This window comes from Protopterus annectens, chromosome 7.part0 (assembly GCF_019279795.1).
Source record: "Protopterus annectens isolate FY-2018-M chromosome 7.part0, PAN1.0, whole genome shotgun sequence".
In the NCBI taxonomy this organism is placed as follows: Eukaryota; Metazoa; Chordata; order Ceratodontiformes; family Protopteridae; genus Protopterus; species Protopterus annectens.
Genome location: NC_056739.1, coordinates 348,240,013 through 348,265,478, shown reverse-complemented (window position 1 = coordinate 348,265,478; position 25,466 = coordinate 348,240,013).

The following is a 25,466-nucleotide window of genomic DNA, read 5'->3' as shown; positions in this document are numbered from 1 at the left end:
TAACAGAGACCAAATGATCGTTTGCAAAGCAATGGTAAGAATTTTAATAAAACTAGGGTATATATAAAGCAATTTTATGTTGTACAGGAAAACATAAGCTGTTACTGCTTGGGCCTGCATAAAGCAGTTTGTGTAGTAGCCCAAAAGGTAAACATTTAATATTCTGAGACTTGTAGCCGTGATTATAAGAACAGCAAGGCTGAATGAACAAAAATGCAGATTTAAATGTATCAAGTTTGAGATTGCTTTTCTCAGTGTATTCTTTCCTTTGATGCATGCCAATGTCACAGTTGGTATATACGTCTGTGGGTTGTTTTTAAGTCTACATTTGTTTAATCCTATACATTGGTAATGCAGTGGGGAAGAGACAATCATGTCTGATAAGACTCAAGGCCTGCAAACACTACAGGCACTGTTAATGACTCCCTGCTGGGCGAGGAATGTAAATCTATGTTTTGTCTGTGGGTTGCTTAACTTAATAGAGCTGCATTCTGTTTCACCTGCTCCATTTTGTTTTCTGTTTTAAGAAATCTGCTTGTTCTGGTGGTTTTGTTCTATGAGGCAGATAGACAATAAAAATACCCAAGCTGCACATTTCACCTTTTTTCTACTGGTTGGTTTGTTTCTCAAATGATAGTTAAAAAAAGAAAATATCAGTGGCTTTTATATTTTTTTTATATTTTTGATATGACTCCAGGCCTGCAAAAACTACAGGTACTGTTGGTGACTCCCTGCTGGGTGAGGAAAGTAAATCTATTTTTTTGGCTCGGAGTTGCTTAAACTGATAGAGATTCTTTTTGTTTTACTTGCTACATTATATTTTCTGTTTTAATAACTCAGCTTGGCTTGGTATTTTTGTTCTATGTGAAAGATAGACACTTCAATTACCCATGCTGCTCATTTCACATGTTTTTGGTTAATTTGTTTCTGAAGTGGTAACTTAAATAGAGAATATCTGATTTTTTCTTTTCTGAGAGGACTCAAGGACTGCAAAAACTAGAAGTGTTGTTAGTGGATACCTGTTGGTTATTGTTCCTATGCACCCTCCCACTGTAAATTGAGCTTTATACCGCCTCCCTTTATACACTGCTGTTATGTCTTGAATTATTTATTCACCTTTCCCTGTGCTTATCTTGAAAGAAAAGTGTATTTTCCCCCTCATTATCTGTTCTGCTGATTTACTTGTTCTGCATTCATTATCCAGAACACTGTTAGATAAAGTAGTGTACTTTTACACACTGGCAAGATCTTTTCTTTGTTTTTACATCACAAGGACAGAAGATTTTCCATCTAGTGGTAGTGTGGTATGTATAGGTTGGAGAAGCACACTAAAGATTCCTGCATGTAGTTGTTTTATTGGCTGGAGGGTTATTAATCAGCTTACCTTGTTTTAGTGCCTTTATATACTTTGCACAATTGAGTGACTCTTGGCTCATTTCTACAAAGCAAAATTCCTTTATTGAATAATCACAGTTTTATGAGCTGTTTCAAGTATTCTGCTGTTGCCTTGAATTACTTATTACCTTTACTTAAATATAAGTTTGTTATGGTAGCATTTCACTCTGGACACACTTTTACTGTGCTGTAACATTAGGAGGAGTAGGATTATTCATCTAGTGGCAGTAGGTATTTACCTCATTTATCTGAGTTGGGAAGCACACAAAAGGGCTCTAAGTGTAGTTCCTTTATTGGACATGAGGGTTCATTAGTCAGATGTTCTTCATCTCACATTGCTGCAGTCCTTACACTTGGGTAGTCCGCTGTCCTCGGTCGGCCCGAATATCAAAGTATAAGGCTGACGTCGGTCAAGGCGCATTTGACTGACATCAGGACGTCAGGGTACAAATGCGCATGACCGACGTCATATCCTCAGTCTTTTTTGCCGCATGGTCCGATGCAGAAGCAGCATTGCAAGTGCCGGTTGGCGTTCTGAAATTTTTCGATTTCGGAGTTTCAGACCGAGTCAAAGTTGGCTAAGTACCCCGTTGGGGAGTGGTTTACCGGATGTCAGAAAAAGTGAATAATTGTATTTCTTGTGGGAAACAGATACCGCATAGAGACTATCATACTTTGTGTATTCCTTGTTTAGGGCCTGAGCACGACGTTGTTGGGTGTCGCTCTTGTGCTAGATTCAATAAGCGCACTATAAAGAGAAGGTTAGATTGTGCCAGGTTAGTCTTCGGGAAGCGGTGCAATTACAAAATGCCGTCGGATGCTCCGACGCCCGCTTCTTCGAAGAAGCGTAAGGACAAAGCAGTTAAGCCTAGGCTAGAAGAACCGTCTGTACCGGACGCCGGTTCTTTAGAGGTGTCGGTGGAGCCGGTGGTTCCACCGGAGGTTTCTTTGGGATCCCAGGGAGAGACTTTGTTATTGCAGGATGTGGCCTCTCAGGAGGCAGGTCAGGCTGAAGGGGCTTCTCAGGTTACTATACTCCCCTCCCTTCCTAGGGTGGTTAGGCCCTCTCCTTCTGTTTCCAAGGCTTCTCCCAGAGGCAGGCCAGGTTTAGCTTCAGTTGGTGTCACCCCTAGTTCTTCAGGAACTGTGCCCAAGAAGCATATGCTTAAAATGGCAGAAGATTTGATTATTTTGATTAGGGGTTCTTTGCCCCTCCTGATAAGAGACCTAGGGTGGAGCCTGAGCTAGGAGTTTTGAGCAGGCTTCGGATGTTTCAGAGTCTTCGGCTGAAGACTTGCAGGAGTATTCTCCTTATTCTGATTCTGATGTGGATGATTCTACTCCTTCTGCTTCTCCTCCTGAGGATTTTTCTTTTTGAGAAACTCTTCTATCCATGAGGGAGCATTTAAAGTGGGAAGGTCAGGAATTCTCTGATTCCAAGAAAAGGGTTAGGCATTTTGTTTTTACCCCAGCATAGGCCTTTGGCTATACCTCCTGTTTTGGATGTGGTGGAGGATGTTTTACAGAGGCTTCTCTTAATCCTGATTCTTTGCCTCCTGCTCCTGTTAAACCGGATAGGTATTACAGGGTGCCTGAAGCTCATAAGTATCTTTTAAGAGTCCTAGGGCAGACCCAGAAACTGTTAGTCAGGGGCCTAAAGGTGTTAAGGCTTCTGTTGTCAAGAATCCGGTTCCTGCAGATAAAGAGGCCAGGGCCTTGGATAGATGGGGAAAGAAAGTTTATACTTCTTCCACTCTAGCTATGAGGGCTTTGAATTGCCAGTTTCACATGTTGAAATACCAAAACTATCTCCTCTCACAATTGAAGTCTAAGGTTGATGCTCTGGCGGAAGGTATTGATTGTAAAGAGTTACAAGATTTAGTACATGTTTCTGAACAGGTGGGTAAGCATTCTTTGCAATGTGGTTTTGATGCTGTACAGGCCTCGTCTAGGGTGGCTGCCACTGGGTCAGTTCTTCGCAGGCACGCCTGGCTGAGGGATCAGAATTTATCTGACCATGTTAAAACAAGGATTTTAGATGCTCCTTTACAATCTGATGTGTTGTTTGGTTCTCCTGTTGAGGCAGTTTTAAAGAAAATGGAAGACAAGGCTAAGTCTATGCAGACTGTTAAAGATTTTTTGCAGGTTCAGCCTCCAAAGTTTAGTAGAAATTGGCCTACTAAGGGGTGGACGTATCCTTCTTATGATTCCCAGTCTAGAGGTAGATTTAGACGTGGTAGGGGCAGAGCTCAGGGCTCTTTCAGGCCTAGAACAGGGAGTTCTCCTGCACAGTCTTCGGGTGAGGGCAGGGGTCAGTCCTTTCGTAAACAGACCCAATGACCTACCTTTTCAGCTGCCAGAGCCTTCTCGTCTGGCAACACCTTTGGGAGGAAGGTTGGCACTTTTCAAAGAAAATTGGAGTTTAATTACCTAAGACAGATGGGTATTGGATATCATACACCACGGTTACAGGTTTTATTTCCATACCTTGCCTCCTTTCAAAGGCATGCCAGACGTTCCTCCTCAACAAAGAATAGAGGCTCACAAGCAAATTTCTCTGTTACTCCAAATAGGGGCCATACAGCCGGTCCCTATGCCAGAAGTGGGCCTAGGATTTTATTCTCGCCTGTTCCTAGTACCCAAGAAAGGGAACACGTGGAGACCAATTTTGGACTTATCTATCCTCAACACTTATCTGGACATTCCCAAGTTCAAAATGTTGACGTTACAGCAGCTTTTACCTCTGCTGGGCAAAGATCATTGGATGGTAACTTTGGATCTCAAGGAGGCTTATCTTCATGTTCCTATCAGACTGAGTTGCAGGAAGTATCTGCGTTTTCGAGCTGGGACTTCTCATTATCAGTTCTCTGCATTGCCCTTTGGCTTATCTACTGCGCCCAGAGTGTTCACGAAAGTTCTGGCTCCAGTGATAGCTTTCCTCAGGTTAAAAGGAATACAGATCTATCCTTATTTGGACGATTGCCTGATTCTGGCTCAAGGAAGGGACGAGCTTCTTCATCATTTGGATTATGTGATAGCAGTGCTAAGATGCCTGGGGTATTCTGTGAACGAAATAAAGTCCAGTCTAGTACCCTCTCAGGACATGTGCTTTCTGGGTGTGAGACTGAATACAGCATCCCAGATGGCCTTTTGACCCCGGACAAACAAAAGAATCTTTCCCTTTACTTTCATCAGTTGTCTCATCAGTCCAGGCTGACTGCAAGGACAGTCCTTCAAGCCTTGGGGTTCATGGCATCTTGTATTCTGGTGTTTCCCAATGCCAAACTGCATATGAGGAAGCTACAATGGTATCTCAAAAATGTATGGACACAGCACTGCCAGGATTTGGACACTGTCATTCAAATAATACCTTGCATTCAAAAGGAATTGTTGTGGTGGGCTCAGGAATGTCACCTAAACAAGGGACTCTCTGTGACCCGGCCAGAGGCGAGTCAGATTCTAACGACAGATGCCTCAGACAAAGCTTGGGGAGCTCATCTGAATGGAAAGTGGATACAAGACAAGTGGCCTGCCAGACTACAACATCTACATATCAACTTGAAAGAGATGTTAGCAGTCCAGTTTGCATTAATAGCTTTCAAGGATTTACTTCTTCCAGGGCAGGTGTTGATTCTAACAGACAACACAACTGTCATGTGGTACATCAACAAGCAAGGCGGAACACATTCTTATCCTCTATGCAGGCAAGCAATGATTTTGTGGGAGACTGCTCTCAGTTTACAGCTAAATCTTCAGGCAAGGTTTCTGCCGAGCACAGAACTCCTTAGCAGATGTGTTGAGCAGACAAATTATGGATCCCCACGAGTGGAAATTGGATCCTCATGTATTTCAGAAATTGACAGTGTCATGGGGAACTCCAGACATAGATCTGTTCGCTTCTCCACTAAACCACCAGCTGCCAAAGTTTTGCACAAAAGGTTTCATCCCACAGCTTGGAAAGTGGATGCTCTTTCTTTCAATTGGAGCAATCTTCATGTGTATGCCTTTCCGCCTCTGCCTCTCCTCCCAAAGGTACTACTAAAGGCCAGACAAGACAAGCCAAGGATGATTTTGATAGCTCCAGATTGGCCTCGACAGCATTGGTACCCATTACTGAGAAGCCTGGTACGGAAGCCTCCATGGCCTTTGCCTTCGATTCTACACCTGTTGTCTCAGGAGGACAGTCATTTGCTCAATGTCAAGCTTCACTCTCTGCACCTAACAGCCTGGCATATTCTGTTTTGAACCATAGTGGGCCTCCACTTCCACAGCAAGTTTTGAATGTTATTTTGGAAGCTAGAAGGCCTAGTACAAGGAAAGTGTACGCAGATAAATGGAAGAGATTTTTATTTTGGAGTGCAGCAAAGGATTTTGATGTTTCTGAGCCTAATTTAAGTGTGGCTCTTCAATATCTTACTGAGTTACTGGACAAAGGTTTGTCCTTCTCTTCTATTAAGGTTCATGCTGCAGCAATTTCGCTCACTATGATTGTGACCCACCATTGTTTTCTCATCCTTTGTTCAAGCAATTTCTAGAGGGCAAAGAATATAAGACCCCCACGAAGAGCTCCTACTCCTGCTTGGGATCTCAATTTTGTGTTGGAGAAACTCACTCTACAACCTTTTGAGCCTGCAGCTACTACTGAATTAAAGTTTTTATCATGGAAGACTGCTTTTTGTTGGCTATTACCTCTGCAAGAAGGGTTTCTGAGTTGCAGGCCCTTATGGCGGTTGAGCCTTTCTTAATTTTCCATAAGGATAGGGTATCTTTACGTACTAATCCTTCCTTTATGCCTAAAGTGGTTTCTAGTGTGGCTTTAAACCAAACTATTCATTTGCCTACTTTTTATGCAAATCCCCAAAATAAAGGGGAAAAGATTTTGCACACTTTAGATGTACACAGGCAGTCGCGATATTATTTGGACAGAACTAAAGGGTTCAGGCAGTCTCAGCAGTTATTTGTTTCTTTTGCTTTGAGTTCTCAGGGCAAGCCTGTGTCAAAACAAACTATTTCTAAGTGGATTGGGTTGTGCATTGCTTTCTGTTATTCCCATCATGGCAAGGAGATTCCAGCTGGGATTAGGCCTCATTCCACTAGGGCTACTGCCACTTGACAGCTTTTTTGAGGGGGTGGCAACTAAGGATATTTTGGAGGCAGCTACTTGGAGTTCAGTGCATACTTTCTCTAGGCATTATCACCTACCACTTTACTCTAAATCCAGGGCTGGTTTTGCCACTGCTGTTTTGCAGGGCATTTTGGCAGCTCCTGCTTCCTTATAGTTTGGCCATCCTCCCTTACCTCTGCTTTGGGATTCTACCCAAGTGTAAGGACTGCAGCAATGTGAGATGAAGAACATAGTACAGTTTTGTACCTACCATAAATGTAGATGTTCGAAGATCCACATTGCTGCAGTCCAATTTACCCTCCCTCCTTCCCCTCTGTAGTTAGAGGCGGTTGTGTGGGTTGGGTTGTCAATATGGTGTATATTGTATATATTGTATATATTTTTAATGCTAGGATGGTTGGTTGTTTGTTTGCTGTCTTTTGGTTTTGACCTTTATTTTTAGGGTCTTCTGACATCTGGGGCAAGAAAAGACTGAGGATATGACGTCGGTCATGCGCATTTGTACCCTGACGTCCTGATGTCAGTCAAATGCGCCTTGACCGACGTCAGCCTTATACTTTGATATTCGGGCCGACCGAGGACAGCGGACTACCCAAGTGTAAGGACTGCAGCAATGTGGATCTTCGAACATCTACATTTATGGTAGGTACAAAACTGTACTTTTTCTGTATTTCCAGTACTGGTATAAATCTGATACATTTGCATAGAGCTGCTCACTGTGCCAGTGCCCTGTATGCAAATTAAAGTTCATGCTGCTAAACGCTAGGAATCTAAAAATGAAACTGCACTTCTTGCAAGCATTCTTAACCATGGTAGATGCTGACATTTGTGCAGTCACAGAAACCTGGTTCAAAGCTGTGGAGAGCACCCCAGCCTTACCTGATTTCTCACCCTATCATACAGTCAGACTCCAAACTGTGGGCAGCAAAGCCAAAGGAGGTGGAGTTTCAATATATATATTAAAGACACATCTCCAGGCTGGTCAAACAGTATGACACACAGGAGACACTCCATGTGCAATTAACCATTGACAAGACCCCTATTCAAATCATAGCTAGCTACAGACCCCCACATTTAACTCAAGATGCCCACTCCACCTATCTGGACCTCTTCAAATCTATCAAGATTCAACCCTTTACCCTGATCCTGGGCAACTTTAACTACCCAACCATATATTGGAAAAACTACTCATGCCAGCACACAAATGCCCAGAGATTCCTCGATTTTATCAATGTAAATGCCTTGGAACAGCTAGTTGATACCCCCACAAGAGGTGATAATATCTTGGACTTGGTATTAACCAACATGAGTAACCACTACAGCACCCCTCTACAGTATCATCCTCCCTGGTAAAATCCGACCATAAAGTGGTCACTTTCAAAGTTACCATCTCCCCTGATCCCCCTCTAGCTTGGGTCAAACAAAAAAAAACTTCTCCAAAGTTGATTACAACCTCCTGAGGGATGGTATAAACAGCTTCACAACCCCCTCCCCACTGTAGGAACTGGCACCAATGTCCAAATCTAAACCAAAGTACTATACGAGCATTTATATAGATGCATAGAATCAAGAATACCTGACAGGACACAATCATCCTCTGCAAGGAAGAATAAGCCTGTTTGGTGGACATCTGCAGAAAATAAACTATATAACAAAAGAAAAAAAATTGCTGTCCAGGATAAAGAAGGAGCAGTTACACAGTTGGAAACAATCCTCCCTTAGCCTGAATAAGCAAATAAGACCACTAGTGAAATCCTCTAAAGCCAACTCTGATTCCAAACTGGCCACATCTACTAGAGACAATCATAAGGCCTTCTCCACATATGTCCACAATCTCAAAGGAAGTACCCAAATCTGTTCAGAACTGGTGGTCAAGGATATCACATACACAAATGCTGTAGATATAGCTAACCTACTGGCTGACAGATTCAGCAAAAAGTTCACTCCTCTGTTCCCCCCATTAGTACATCCAGGACTTCCCCATTTCCTGCCCCCCTTCCTTATCTCTAAGGAATTAGGCCATCACTGCCCTCTCAAAGCAAAAAATACAGCCTCCATGGGACTCAATAACATTCTAGGCTGCATCCTACATGAACTTAGGCATGAACTTGGAGTATCATTAGGCACCCTATTCAACCAAAGCCTGAGTACTGACTTTGTCCAAGCCGAGTGGAGGACAGCCACTGTCATCCCTTTACACAAAGGTAGACCGTCCACTGAACCGGGAAATTATAGATCCACCAGCATAACTAGCCTGATCTGCAAGGCCATGGAATGGATTATCATGGACCTCATTAACAGGGACATTGGCAACCTCCAAACACTCGACCCCACACATTTTGGCTTTGTCAAGGTGAGGTCATATCTGTGAAATCTGGTTGACTTCTTTGAGCCAGTCACCAAAGCCATGGATGAGGGGAAGACGGTGCACACACAAACCAGTGGGCTATGACTGACCAAGTTTATAGATGACTGCAAAGCGGGCATGGTCATAAATTCCCCAAGTGATGTGGACGTCCTCCAAGAGGGTCTCACCCAGACAAATGACTGGTGCCAGAAACATGGCATCAAGCTGAATGCCAAAAAATGCATCATCATCCCCTTTGGGGAGAGTGATGACCCCACATATTATCGCATTAATAATAGCATCCTAAGCACACAATGAGTCGTGAGGGATTTGGGTACCCAGGTCGACAGCAACCTGACTTTTGACCACCATGTTGCTTCCATTGTATAGAAAGCTTTCTACATGGCCCACCTCATAAGTAAGGGTATCTCATCCAGGGACAAAGGAGGTCATTACATCCCTGTATTCTTCCCTTATAAGGCCAGTTATTGAGTACAATGCCCCCTTTGGCATGTACCTTACAATGCATATGCAGTAGCTGAAGACACCACAGAGGTTCCTCACTTGGAGAATCCAGGGCCTCAAATATCTACCCAACACAGATAGACTAAAAGCCCTGCCCCGCTACTCAGTTTCATGCAGACTCCTCAGAGGTGACCTCTGTCTGGCATACAAAGCAATCTAAGACCCCGTCTTGATGGGACTGCTGCATATCCGCAAGTCAAGATCCACTCGAGCAACCCGCATGCGTGACCTCAACCTGGTCTGTGACATCAATGGGACTACTTGGAGGGACAGATTTGTGTCCCGGAGACTCCCTCCATCTGTGGAATAGACTCCCTCTCCATGTCAAGCAGAGTACCTCATTATCCCTTTTTAAGGGCAACCTGGATAACTGGATGGAAACAGAAAATACACCCCTGGGAATCCACCTGTGTCCCTGCTGGACAGGGGCTTTGGATGCTGAGTTGTCTAAACATGGGCTAAACTCTTGGCTAGGCTTATGAGGACCTCAGGGCCAGTAGCCTAGTAATGTTCTATGATTGTAAATGCAAATATTACTTATTTTCATTGAAAGTTTGCTGTGCTATTTAAAAAAGTGCAAAAAAAATAATGTTTAAAGCTGCGTTTCTGCTGTAAGGTCTACAGTTCTGCACTGAAATACATTGTGTCTAATATTTCTTAGTTAGTATTAGGCATCTATTTGAGGTTCCTTAACACTGAGGCTTCAAACCAGTCATTTTATATTAAGAGGGTCAAAGTCTGCACTCTTGTAGCAGGAGAGGGCTGGTGTCACCTTTCTGAGCTGGGAAATGCTGGTGGAAAGCTCATTGTTTACTTACTTGATTGGCCTTAGGGCATAGTTAGTGTAAAATTTGCTTTTTTCTGATCATACTGATTGTGTTTGTGAGAAGCTACTCTTCCTGCAGCAGTTGCTGGTCCCTTGTATACATGCAATCAAAAGAAGGTGAAATTTCCCTATAAAAACCATCTTGGATCTTTACCTAATTTCCCCTGTTACGCATGAAGCAATTAATCTGCAGTGAGCAGCATTTATGCATTTGCTTAGGACTATTTAGATCTACCTTCAACTTATTATAGCACCCAGGACTATTGCTGCTCAGACAGCATCTGATTTGGGAGATGGGCAGCACTCCAGGTTAGGTTAGCTGCAGATTACAGCAAGTAAGCCCCCCTTCTCTCATTCAGCTACAAACGCCCTCCACTCATATCCCTTGCAAGTACACACTGGGACCTGCAACCATGGATGGGAGCCATCTTGGTAGGCATGGACAGCCTGAAGCAAAGTAACAATTGCCTTGTGTGCACAGACAACCACGTAATTCTCAAACAGACAAATCTACTATGTGAGAGATGTAGTTACACATTCACACTGAAGGATAGTCTCTCACATACAGACACAGAAAGCAGCAAATAGGTTGCAAATGACCTACACACATCACTCTCCACACCAACAGAGGTCCCCACACATAGACCCACATATGCAGAGGTGCACACATGTAACTTACCCAAACCTCAAAAGCCTTTCAGAAACTCTGCATGCACACATACAAGACAATTCTCATCACATAGTCATATGTCATTGTGTCTCAACTACCAAGCCCATAAGGCAAAACACTCGACAAATCAATATTTTAGTCATAGGAGACTCCATGTGAGACACACTGATGTCCCTCTTATCAGGCTGGATAATGGGAAAGTTACAGTTAGTTGCCTGTTAGGGGTCAGGATTTGCCAGATCATACAAGCACTCAGGTCACTTACACCTAAGTACATGTATGGCTCAGCCATAGTCCATGTGGGCATGAATGACCTGAGATGCAACTCCTTGGACTATATGAAGTGAGACATGATTAAGCTCTCAGAATATGTGTCACAGGCAGGTATGACCCTAGAACTGAGCAACGTTCTACCATCTCCACGGATGATGCCACAATATCAGCAGAAAATGATTGATTTTAACAATTGGCTTAGCTACTGGTGTCATTCCAAAGGGGTTCAATACTTGTCAGGCTGGGATGACATGGTTGACAGGCCACACTGCTCAGCCAGGGATGGTTTTCATCTGTCGCCTATAAGCTTTTGGATATTGGCCAAAACATTATCCACTCCTATAGGGCTTTATTTAGGCATTGAGAAACAGGCAAAGCTTCCAACATAACAAAAGCAACTCAGGGCATTCTTAAGGTGTTATTGCTGAATGATAGGAGTCTCAACAAGAAACTGCACTCCCAGGAAGTTGTCCTCACCCTGGAGAATGCTGACATTTGTACAGTTACTGAAATATGGTTCAAAGTCATGGAAAGGACTTTGGCAGTGCATGGCTATAACACCTTTCATACATTCTAAACACCCACTGAACATGACAGAGCAAAAGGCAGACATGTATCTATCTACATAAAAGATAAGCACACCTCTAGGCTGGTCAAACAATTTTATTTATTTTATTTTATGTTACATTTATTAACTGGGCTAGTCCAGCTAGATATATTTCCATTTTCAGTAGAGGCCCTGGGAGAAAACAATGTTGTGCAGTATTATACAAAGGAAGGATGTTAAAATATTAAGTAATGAGTATTAATGTGAGGAAAATTACATTAGTTACCTCTAATCTAACAGGATAGGGTAAGTCACTTTACAGTATATCATCTGTGGTAATATACAGAAAACTCAAATTTACATTCATGTCATCTTCTTCTTCTTTCGTCTTTTTCCCAGTTAGGGGTCACTACAGTGGATCACCAGTCCGCTCATAATTGGCAGTGGAGTTTTACGGTGTCGAGTTGCCAGCCCGGCACCCAACCTTCCACTGAAGGCACACACATGCACACATTCACACCTAGGGCCAATTTAGAGTGTCCAATCTACCTACAGCATGTCTTTGGGATGTGGGAGGAAACTGGAGCACCTGGAGGAAACCCACGCGACCACAGGGAGGACATGCAGACTCCGCACAGAAGGCACCCCAGTCGAGGATCGAACCGGAGGAACCTATTGCTGTGAGGTGGCAATGCTAACCGCTGCACCACTGCGGCTGCCCTATCCTCCAGATGTTTAAAAAACTTTAATCCTGAAACTAATAAATACACTTAAAAACACTAACTGGACACCATTAAAAATCCTACCCCTGGACGATGCTCTTTCCTATTTTAACTTCTCTTTCATAGACCTACTCAACTCCCTTGCTCCCCTAAAAACTAAACTCACAAAAAGTAACCCTGTACCCTGGTTAACTAAAAACACTTTAGCTACCATGAGACTTCGTGACGAAGTACGGGCACAATACCAAAAACGTAAAACCTCTATTACCCTTACTGAAAACAAAACATTACGTAATAAAGTCAAAAAACTTACTGCCACTGACCGCAAAGCATACTTGTCTACCCTCCATGCCAACCACAATACCAATCCCAAACTATTTTGGAAAGGAATTTCTTCTCTCCTAAACCCTGGTAACACAGAAAACCCCTGCCCAAAACCAGATGCATCTGACTTAGACTTAGCAACCCAATTTAACTCCTTCTTCATTGACTCTATCAAAAAACTAACACATTCCTTCACTAATGACTCTAATTCCTCCCCACCCTACTCCCTTCACCAGCAACCCATCCCCACCTAGCAACTCATGCCCCCAACCCCCTCCTTTTACCATTAATCCCATCTCCACATCTATCATAAAAAACTCTTACAAAAACTAAAACCTGGCTCCAATGCCCCTGATGAAGTCCCCTCCTACTTCTTAAAAATTGCTGCCGATCTAATCACCCTGCCTGTCACCATACTAATAAATCGGTCTATCATAGAATGCCACGTCCCCCAACTTTGGAAGAAAGCCTTTATTATCCCTCTCCATAAAGGCGGCCATAATTACATTTCAAACTTTTGCCCTATCACCATTCTGTCCCCTATTTCCAAACTACTTGAAAAGTGTGTCCATCAACAACTCTTACCCTACCTGATCAACAACCAGCTTCTTACCCCCAACACAACATGGCTTTAGACCAGGCCATAGTACCTCCACAGCCCTACTTCTCCTTCCTCTAAATAATCGACAAAGCCCGTGACTCTGGCCACATTATATCCATGCTTTTCCTTGACCTCTCTAAGGCATTTGACACTATTTTCCACCACCTGCTTTTCACCAAACTCTCTAAACTTAACTTAACCCTACCTCTACCCAGTGGTTGTCAAGTTACCTGACAAACACGCAACAAGCAGTTAAATGGAAAAAAGCTATATCACCCTTCCTCAGTACATCCACAGACGTCCCCCAAGGATCCATTCTAGGCCCCCTATTACTCCGTATATTCATAAATGATTTCTTTCATGCCATCCCTCACTCCAGCCTCGTACAATACGCCGACAATTCTACTATAATCTGTCTCTCCCCTTCCCTTACAACTCTCAATATTCTAACTCAAGCCACCGTGTCTGCCACTGAACAGTGGATGCTCGATAACAATCTAACCCTCAATGCTACCAAAACAAAACTCATTTTATTTTTATTTATTTATTTATTTAAATTTGTTGAGCGGGAGTGTCCGACTGGACGTGGGTCCATTTTCAGCAGAGGCCCGGGGAGAAAAGCTCCACAGTAAAATAAACAGACAGTAGTTACATTGGATTACATAGTGATTAACAATTTAACATAGAAATTACTTACAACATATTTACAGATGAAGAACATAGTACATCAGTAGACAACTAGAATCTTTATCTGTGAAGTACATAACAGGCATTAACAAATGTAACAATGAGAAGTTCCTGCTGTATAATAAGTACTAGGCTTATGAACATCTGAGCTTGCTATCATCAAGGTAGTTAGTGGAGGTGAAAGAAAGGTAGTAGCTGGATGGGGTGGATGATATTAGAGTGGGAGTTGCAAGGGCATAGCCAGCATGTTTTTAGGTGCGCTTTTAATAAAGTTTTGAAGTTGGTGCATGATGGTATGGAGGTAATTGTGGGTGGGAGTGAGTTCCATAATTTGGCTATGGCGCAAGAGAATAGTGCTTCACCAGCAGAGTTATTGGCTTTAGTGATCTGCAAGTGATTTTTGTTGCTGGATCTTAGTGGTCTGGTGGTGCGACAGGGTTGGAGTAGATTCTGGAGGGATGGGATATTTAGTGGATGGTTTACTAGTTTGTGGGCAAGTGAGAGTTGATACCACTGAAGGAGGTGAGGGAGTTCAAGCCAGCCCAGTTCAGCAAGTGAGAGACAGTGGTGGCTACAGTAGGATGCCCCTGTGGCGAATTTGGCGATTTTGTTGTAGCAGGTCTCTAGCTTGTTTAGATTACATTGCCTTAGGTTGGTATATACTAGAGAGGCATAAAGTAGGGTGGAGATAAGGTGGGAATTTGCTGTTGAAATCTTTGCTGCTTTGGTGAGAAATTGTTTATTTCTGTATAATGCTCCTAGTTTTTTGTGGACTTTTTTTATGGTCATGGATATGTGAATGTCAAATTTTAGTTTATTGTCTATTTCCACTCCTAGCAATTTGGTGTGTTCAGTTGGGTATATAGTGGTGTTGTCTTTTGCTGTGATGTTAAAGTGAGAGTTGTTTTGAGTATGTTTGGTGGGTTGGAAGATGAGTAGTTTAGTTTTGTTTGTGTTGAGTATTAATTGGGCATCGGATAACCATGTTTCAACAGAGGAAAAGGCTTCCTGTGTGACTTTTTGCAGTTTGGGTAGGGACTGGGCTGAGCAGATGATGGTTGAGTCATCTACGTATTGGATGAGTGTGCCATGTTTGGTGGCAGAGGCTAGATTATTGTTGTAAACAGAGAAAAGTAGGGGTCCAAGGATGGATCCTTGGGGAACCCCTATGGAGACAGGTAGTTGGGGAGATATGTCATTCTGCCATACAACGGATTGTTGGTGGTCAGACAGGTAACTCTGAAACCAGTTGGTGACTGATTGTGAGAAGGATAGGTTATTGAGGACAGAGATAAGTTGTTTGTGTGGGACCATGTCAAATGCTTTAGATAGGTCTAGGAAAGTAGCAAAGAGAGATAGCCATTGTTTTTATGCTGAAGGATAGTGTTAGTAAAGGAGAGTAAGGCAGTGGTGGTGCTATGGTTTGGTCGGAAACCATGCTGAGTACTGGAAAGGAGGTTGTTAGTAAGGAGGTAGTCTGAGACCTGAGAGTGTATGCATCTCTCTAGTATTTTGGAGAGTGGAGAGAGAATAGCTATGGGGCGGTAATTGGTTAGTTCTGCAGAGGGTCCGCCTTTGTGGAGGGGAATTATATGTGAGACTTTCCACAATGTGGAAACGTAACTTTCTGACAGAGATCGGTTAATCAAGATGGATACTGGGGTAGGCCAGAACATCAGCTGCAATTTGTAGGTATTCACTTGGGAGGTTGTCTGCTGCTAATTTGGTGGGTTTAAGTTTAGTTAAGAGTTTTTATGTTGGAGGTAGGTACAGGAGAAAAAGAGAAGGCAGTGGGGAGATTACTAGTTGAAGGTGTGGGTTGGAGGGGAGGGGGGTTGTGTTGTTTAGCTAGTGATAGTATGATTTGGGTGAAGTGTGTGTTGAATGAGGTAGCAATATTTTCTGAGGAGTGAGGGATGTTAGGAGGAGGGGTACTGACTTTACCTGGGTGGAGGATGGAGTTTATGGAGGACCAGAATTGCTTGGGGCTGTGTTGTGAGGAGTCTAGGGCAGACTGGTAGTATTGGAATTTGTCCCGTTTTATTAGCTTTTTGACTCTATTGCGTAGTTCTAGGAATTTCTGTCTAGCTGCGGGGGTTTGGTTTTGCGCCAGTGCTCCCAGGCTTTATCCCTCTTTTTCATTTCTGACTTAGTGGTTTTCTGTAGCCATGGGAGGGTTGTGCTTTGGTTCTGGAAAATCTTATGGGGGCATGGTAATTAAGGATGTTCAGGAAGGTAGTATTAAAAAATTCAACTGCATCTAGACTGAGGTACTTTAGAGCATGCCAGTTACATTCTTTGAGGGATGAGATGAATGTGAGTGGGTTAAAGTTTATTTTTTTACGTATTTGACGATAGATGACAGGTTTAGCTTGGTACAGGTATTTTTGAGTAGGAATGTTGGGGAGTGATCACTGAGGCTATCTGATAAGCAGCCTGTTATATATGACTGGGGGTTCTTACTGACTAGTATCCAATCCAGGGTAGTGTGCTTGCTGGAGTTTTTATTTATCCTTGTTGGTGACTGGACTAGTTGGGTGAAGCCATGAAGGTGTACATGATGGGTTGGATTGTTGCCAGAACAGGATTGCCAGTCAATATTGAAATCACCTAAGATGATAGTTTCTTGGGGGAGATGGTGGGAAGACCAGCTGAGGAGGTTTTCTAGTGGAGGGATGTTTTGGTCAGGTGGGAAGTAGCATCCAATTATGTTGATGGTTTTGTTTTGGTTAATTTTGAGGTTGGTATATATTATTTCTTCATTGCCTATTTGTGAAGCTGATGATTTTAAGATCTGGATGTTTAGATGCTGTTTAAATATTATAGCTACACCACCTCCTTTTTTGTTTAGCCGGTCTACTCTTAGTATACCGTAACCTGTAGGGAGTATTTGCTCACTGGTAATGTGAGGTTTTAGCCAGGTTTCTGTCAGGATGACAATATCTGGGGAGTATAAGTCAATGGTGGCATGGAGTTCATGGACTTTGTTGGATATACTTCTAATATTTAGGCTTAGTAGAAGGAAGTCACTTGGCTTTCTATTGGCTGTAATATGGGAGAAGTTGTGGTTTCTAGTCTGATTATGAGGATTGGGGTTGGAGATGGTAGGGCCAGGGTTGGAGTGGATGTCACCACTTAGGGCTAGTTTAGATATGTATGAGGTTATTAGTTTTCTCAGTTTTTGAATGTGTTTGTTTATAATGGAAACTTTATGATTGTGCTCTGTGGGTAATAGGTATGGTGGGAGGGTTACTATGTTAAGTTGTAGGGGTGCTTTACGTTTGAGTAATATAGTTGGTAGAATATGTGGGGGGTGCATAGGGATGGTTCTTGAGCTGGTGGGAGGGGAGCTGAGTGAGGGTGAGACATGAGTGGTGGTGTGAGTAGTAGTACAGTGGTAGTGGTTGAGTGGGGGAATGATGGAGCTTTGGTAGGATGTAAGATATGCAAGGAGAGTGCATGCAGTGAGCAAAGGAAAGGTATGCTTGTACATGTCAGTTGAGGAGGTGTGAAAGTAGAGGGAATATGGAGGAGGTAGTGTTGGGTTAGCACTGTGGTTGGCTATTGGAAAGATGGGAGGGGTTTGAGTGCAATAAAGGTGGGACCACTGGGGGCGTGAGGGAATAGGGGGCAGGGTGGGGAGCGAAACGGGTAGAGACCCTGTTAGGGTCTTGTATGAGGGGCTGGAAACAATCACAAAGCCAGACAAGTATGTGTTAAGAAAACTCATGTTATTCAATACCTCCAAAACCTCTTCCCTAGAAACACAATCTTCATGTCTTAAGTTATTTAATTTACTAGTAATAGTTACTACTTCCAGAGGGGTTTAGAAGTATTGATTGGTGAGAGGAGGCAGTATAGAACAAGCAGTAGAGAAAGCAGAGAATTAGTCAGGGTTGCAACAGGGGCATAACCAGTGTGCCTTGAGCCTTTGTTTAAAGAGCGGCAGGGAGGGTTGCAAAGTTAGATCAGGTGGTAGAAGGTTCCAGTGTTTTCCAGCAGTGTTGGAGAACAAGGAGTCACCAACCAAGTTATTAGACTTGCTTATGCTAGCAAGAAGTTTGCTAGAGGAGCGTAAGGATTTCAGATCCCTATAGGGGGTATTAAGGTTGGAAAGTATTGGGGTTTTGTCTGGTTGGTAAAATATCTTATTTACAATGGTAAGTTGGGAGAGTATCAAAATGTTTTTTAGTTCGAGCCAGTCTAGTTGCTGAAAGTTCTGACAATGGTGAGTTCTAAATGGGTTCCCAGTGGTAAATCTGGCTATATTATTATAGGAGTCAGCTGGATTGATGAGATTACCTTTTTTTTAGGTTAGTATATATGGGTGAAGCATAAAGAAGAGTCAAGATTAAATGGGAGAGGGCAATTGTAGTTCTGGATGTTGGAGTTAAGAAGGGTTTTATTCTATATAATGAGCCCATTTTTCTATTTGCTGTTTTAATGGAGTTATTAATTTGGTTATCGAAGGTGAGGTTATTGTCAATTGTGATTCCTAGCAGTTTGGCGGTAGAGTCTGGGGATATAAGGGTGCTGTTATTGGATTTGAGTGAGAAATCTATAGTGGGGGACTTGCTGTTAGGAATAAAGAGTAAGAGCTTGGTCTTTTTGGCGTTCAGAAGGAGGCAGCATTTCTAGAACCAAGCCTCTACTGTGCCGAATACTTTCTGGGTTAGAGAATGTAGTTCAGATATAGAGATGGCAGAACAGATGAGCGTAGAGTCTTCTGCATGTTGTATACAGGTGGCTTGAGGGATTGCTACATGGAGGTCATTGATAAACAGAGAGAGAAGAAGAGGTCCTAGAATGAAGCCCTAAGGGACTCCAAGGGAGACGGGTAGGTGGGAAGATTTTCCCAGAGAACTGCCTGTTGCCTATTGTTAAGGTAGGACTTGAACAAAAGGATAGTCTTGGTGTCTAGAGAGAGGGATTCAAGGGTCTGTATGAGTATGGGGTAGTTTACCATGTCAAAAGCTTTTGACAGATCAATAAAGAGTGCTGAAGAGAGGCTATTGTTATTACGGTTACAGTTGGAGTCGGTGAAAGAAAGGAGAGCTGTGGTGGTACTATGAAATGGTCTAAAGCCATGTTGGCAGTTAGCTAAGATGTTGTGCTGGGTTAAGTGGTGCATTAGCTGATGGTGAATGCATTTTTCCATAACTTTGGCCAAGGGTGATAAGAGAGATATAAGTCTGTAATTAGAATAATCATTAGATTTACCACCTCTGTGTAAAGGGATTATGTGGGAGATTTTCCAGATGTCTGGGATGATTCCCTCATTTATGGTTCTATTTATAAGGATGGATATAGGATAGGCAACTGATTTAGCTGCTTTTTGCAAGTATTCTGATGGTAGCTGGTCTGCAGAGGGGGTACATGGCTTAAGTTTTTGGATGTACGTAGTAGAGATGGGTTGTAGTTTGGAAGGTTGGTGGAGTATCAGGTAAAGAGACAGGGAGACTAGTGTTGTCTGTGCATAGTTGATGGGCTAGGGATTGTATGGTGTCAGTAAAGAAGGTATTGAAGTCGGCAGTTTGCTGGGGGCTATTCTTATCAGCTCCTAGTGGAGCTGGTGTGCTAGAGTGCCCAGGGTGTAGGAGTCTATTTATGCTTGACCAGAATTTTTTTGAGGATTATTATCGTGGGTTTACTGTAGTTTCCAATAGTAGTTCTTTTTTGTCAGTGAGTATGGCTCTTTTTGTAATATTTCTTAACTGTCTAAAGGTTTGTTGCTCATAGATAGTCCTGGTAGCTCTCCACTTAGCCCAAAATTTGTTCCTCAGCAATATCTTTTGTCTAGTGTCTTTTGACAAACAATATGATATGCTTGAGCTACTCCATATTTAACTAACCATGGGAAAAATCTGTTACCATATTTTTGCTAGCTACAGGTCCACAGCCATAAACCTAGAAACCCATACATCATACCTGAAGTTACTAGAATCACTCACCATCAAGACCAATACCATACTCATGGGTGATTTTATCTACCCTCTCAATTAACTGGGAGTCAAACATGACTACTAATATGCAGGCCCAAAGATTTCTTGACTTTCTAAATTCAAATGCCCTGGAACAGCTAGATTGCACTCCCACTAGGGGAACAAATATTCTAGATGTGGTACTCACAAATATGGGAGAATGCTACAACCCCCCCCCCCCCCAATGTGATGTCTTCACTGGGAAGATCAGCTCACAAAGCAGTCTCCCCACTTAACCTCGAAAACTAGATTAAAGTACTCCATTAAGAGAGAGCATAGCCTGTTTCCAAGCTCCCCCAAATAAAGAAAATACAGAAACCTGTGCAGAGGCGTAAACAAAATCCCATTACAACCAAATAAACTGCATAGAATTGGCAGTACTAGATCAAAATAAACCCAAGTCAAATCACAAAAACAAACCACCCTGGTGGACCCCAGGATTAATAGGTTGTACAACAAAAGAAAGAAAGAAAATCCTGCCAAGAAGTAAGAAGGAATGAGCACAACATATCAAAAAGTTCCTCATTAGTCTTAATAAATGAATTGAGGGAACTAGTCAAGTTTCTGAAAGCAGATTTTGAGGAAAAAATAGCCTCCAAAGCTAAGGATAAACATAAGACATTTTTCAATTATGTACATAATCTTAAGGGAAACACCCAACAATGTGCAGATTTGTAGATGGCGTCATCTATGTTCAACCAGAGGATAAAGCAAATGTGCTGGCTGACAAATTCAGCTAAAATGTTACCACCTCATCTCCCCCAGTTCTCCCCCCAAAAATACCCTCCACCACTCCAATGTCAATTATTACCAAAGAACAGGTTACCATTGCTGTCTCTCTAAAGCTAAAAATGTGGGTTCAGTGGAGTCTGATAATATGCCAGAAATATAAAAACAAAGCACTTGCAAGGGCAACCACCAGAGATTAGAGCCAAAAGTTGTATTCGAAAGTTTTATTGATTGATTGACCTTGCAAGTTCTTTGTTTTTATATTTTGTGTATCCATTGGGCACTTGGTCTCTACATTTACGTGTTTCTGATAATATACCAGCTTGCAGCTCAAACAGTTTAAATCAGGACTTATCAGGGCCATGGATCTCTATTTAACCATAGCCTCTGGACTAACTTTGCCTGATAGCGTGGAGGACAGCAACAGTTATCCCTCTGCATAAAGGGGGACCATCTACTTACCTAAGAAATGACAGACCCATAAATTTGATTAGTCTGTGTAAGGCCATGGAAAGAATAATCACAGACCCAATAATTAATGACACAGGAACCTCCGAACTCTGGACCCAACCCAGTTCAGCTTTGTCAAGGGTACTTCATACCTACTGAATCTGGTAGATTTCTTTGAGAATGTCACTAATATGGATGAGGGTAAAACAGTACATACTGCAAACCTTGACCTGGCCAAAGTATTTGCCAAAATTCCCCACTCGGGTATTATAAGTAAACTTACAAAACTGGGCATAAATCCCTACATCACCAGATGAACAGCCAATTAACTCATGGACAGGACATGTGGTTAAAATGGGTGAGTCCAGATCCAGCAAGAGGCCATTTACTCGTGGTTTGCCACAGGGCTCAGTGCTGGGTTCGGAATATACTTCTCTAAAGTCCAGGCTAATGTGGAAGGCCTCTGGATGACAAAGTTTGCCAACGACTGCAAGCTGGTGGCAATCACTGAATCCCCCACTGATGTAGATAACCTTCAGGAGAGTCTGTATCAGACAAATGCTTTGGTGCCAGAACCATGGCCTAAAACTAAATGCAAAAAATACAATATCATACCCTTTGGGAATTCAATTACCCCTTCAAATTACAAGATCAAAAGCACACAACTAAGAGTAGACTCAGAGGTGAGACTTCTAGGTACACAGGTAGATCGACGCTTGAACTTTGACTGCCATGTGTCTACAGTGGTGATGAAATCCTTCTATGTGGCAGAACTTATAAGAAAAGGTAAGGCATCCAGATCCAAGGAAATGATAGACCAGCTGTACTCAGCCCTCATTAGACCAATAATCGAGTGCCATGTACCATTTAGCAGTTACAGCAACTGGTGTGACCTCAGAGGTCCTCACAAAGAAAATACAGGGTGTAAACAACATGTCCCATGCAGATAGACTAAAAGCCCCATTTCGTTACTCTTGTCTCCTACCGACTATTAAGGGGTGACCTATGCCTGACCTACAAGGTACTCAAAATCTAGCCCTGATGAAGCTGCTACAAATCTGCAAGTCAAACGGCACAGGGGTCACCAGATAGCGATCTAAAAAACATGCTGGAGAGACAGATATGTGTCTTAGAGATTGCTTCTTCTTTGGATCAGGCTTCCTATTCACATTAAGCAGAACCCTTACCAGCCCTCTTCAAATGCAATTTGGATTAATAGATGGAGAATAACAAATTAAGAGCTGGGATAGTGTCTATATCCCTTATGGATGGGACAATGGGTATGATGCTAAAGGCATAGGCACAAATCCATGCCATCCTCTTTTCCCTATGGCCCATATATTGTGGAAAATTGAGTTATATTGGGTAGTTTTGTAAGGGCTCTTAAGCCATCAGCCTTGTAATGTCCTCTGAACCGATTTGCCATTCACTCTTCAGCAATTTGATCCTTTTTTCCCATAATTCCCAAAAGCTCGCAGTTACAAATCTTGGAACTGCATTAGGGAGCTGTAGCAAACAGTAAGCTTATATTAAGTATGATACTAATTATTTGTAATATGGAACGAAAGAGGTCAGCAAGTGGGCCTTAATGACATAAGCATTCATTGTTCATGTTTCTGTTCTAAACCTTGTGTGGTAGCTAATCAAAATATTAATGAAAGAAAAAACACTGTTTTTGTGTGTCTCTTTCTCTCTCTGCCATATTTCTGTGCAGTTATATGTCTAACAGTATAAAAAAGCAGTCTGCCTCTAAATGAAAATGTTTTAAAGAGCTGTTCCTTCGTGGCCCTACCATGAAAAACACGGATGAACTTTCAACTTGCTCAGTAAAATGAAATAAATTAATAAATGTCACAATATTACAATTTATTTAACTACAATTTTTCCATCTGGCATTTTAACATGCATGCTTGTGCTTAAAGTCTATTGGCCATGTTCTGAAGCAAAAGTAAGTGTCAAAAACCGTAAGTAATACCAAATGATACCATCTTTGATGCAAAACGTGCATTGGTTTTGCATTTTATTTTGTTGATAAGGACAGACGCCTACATTTTTTTGCCAATCTTAACATCCCTCCCATGACATATTGAAAAACTGAGCCCATAATGCCTTACTACCTGAATTATTGCATAAGTGGGAGGCTGGCATAATGCTTAGTGTTTACCTTACAGGTACAAGGCACAGGCTTTGATTTTCACATGGGGCAATTGGCTAGGCTTAAAATGACTCACAAGGGCAGTTAGCCTAGTACTAACCTATGAACCTATAAATGTTGTGTTCCCATGCATCAGTAATAGTTTCTTACATGCTTAATTAGGTTGTTGTCAGTTAGAACACCACACGTTGAAAATTAACATATTGTGATGAAGTACTGAGCCACAACTTAAATAAGAAGCTGCTCCTCTATAGAAATATGTTATTTTGCTTACCCACAATGCCTTGAGGTTGCATGTAAATGACTGCTCATTGCTTACCATAACATCATTTTATAGGTGTGGTTATAAAGGACAGCTGAATAAAAAGTGAAAATAAAATGAAACCGCACACTGTGAGCTTCATCTTTACGCAAAATCACTTGCAACTGTATCATGACGAGTAACTGGGGAAACAAAATAAGTTGTAAAACAAACTTGCCAGTAAGTGACACGCACTTTAACTGTATTCCATTTTTAATTGGTGGGATTTGCATGTACACTACGAGGATATAATTGATTGAAATTTAGAAAATTTAGAACAAAAACTTCAGAGTATGTAAACAAAAAGTTTCATTTTCCAATGATCGTATCATTTCTGCATCAATCAGAGACAAAGCCAACAATAATCAAGGACAAAGTCAGATAATTAGTGACAGACTCAGTACAATGCTTACATTACTTTCAAAATTATAAATGTTTGAAGGGAAAGAGCAAAATTTGATTAAAATAGGGATATCACTGAAACTCGGGGACCACAGACACACATGAGCCTTGCTTTGCTACCTTACCTACATACTGCCTAGCACAGATAAATGCCAAAAACATTAACGGAAGGTATACATTTTGCAAAAGTTAAAAGCAAACGAAGCTTAAATCTTCATCAGCAGTAACGTGCAGCACTTTCGCCACTCACTCTATTCACCTTAGTGGAGACCATTAAGGATTGGGGTGTGCATTACTGGTCAGGGTGTCACTTTAGGCACAACCTTATGGGATCTGGTTTCAGTGTCTGGACACTCTGTGCCCCAAAAGTCCATTTCTCATTAACGGACATATTAAATGAACTGTGACCTGCTGCTTCGCACATGATAAGCACAAACATTAGATAGTAAAATAAGCAAAGATCAGGCTGAAGTGATGAGAATGGACAGCTGGTTACGATGTCTGTGGCACATTTGAGAGACGGAAATGAGAAGTGATTCATGACAGGTTGAAAATTGAACAGTTCACAATGCTAGAAGTCTTTTTCTGGCAGTTAATCTGAAGTATAGATAAACATAAAGTAGGCTACATATAAATGAAACAATAAGTGTTTCTTCACTTCATAATCATTATTTCAAAGTAACCTGCATTTGCGTCTGATGTCTAGTGCATCAAACCATGAAGCTTCCACATTTGAAGAGAAAAATAATTACCTGCTTCACCAGCCTACATAAGAGTTACATTTTACTCCCTGTACTTTCTCATTGTACAACACTAATTTGGCTTTTCTACTGGTTACCATCAGCATTTGTAGATATTCTGATGTCTATGCAGCTCATCAAAACCACAGATTTGCTGGGATGTAGCTCTATGACATGTGAACTGGTTATGTTAAGCGATGGCTTATGAAACACATCGCAATAAGTAGGAATAAGTAAACCACATACAAAGAATGACAGTTTAGCAGACCATTTAGCGTAATAACACACAATTTGACAATCCCCCACACACATGCACATACACCATTTTAATTAGCCAGAAGAAAAACAAAATGTGTTCAGTTGTTCAATTCCTATAAGAAAAGAAGAGGGGCTAAAAGCAGGGCTTTGGTTTGATAACAGTGTAATCAATCAAGATTATAAAGTGAGCATATAACATATCCTCGGTGAACACAGGTTTGTAATTTAAATATTTTTTTTAATGCGAAATCAGAGAAAGGTAAAAGCATTTTCAGGTATAACGTAATCAGTAAAGTGAGCTGTTTCATTTGAAATTGATACCTTGCATCTTTACCACCAAAATATTAAATTTGTAGTCCAGGATTCAAACTTGCCTTGCAGAATTTAGTGCAATGCAAATTACCTTAC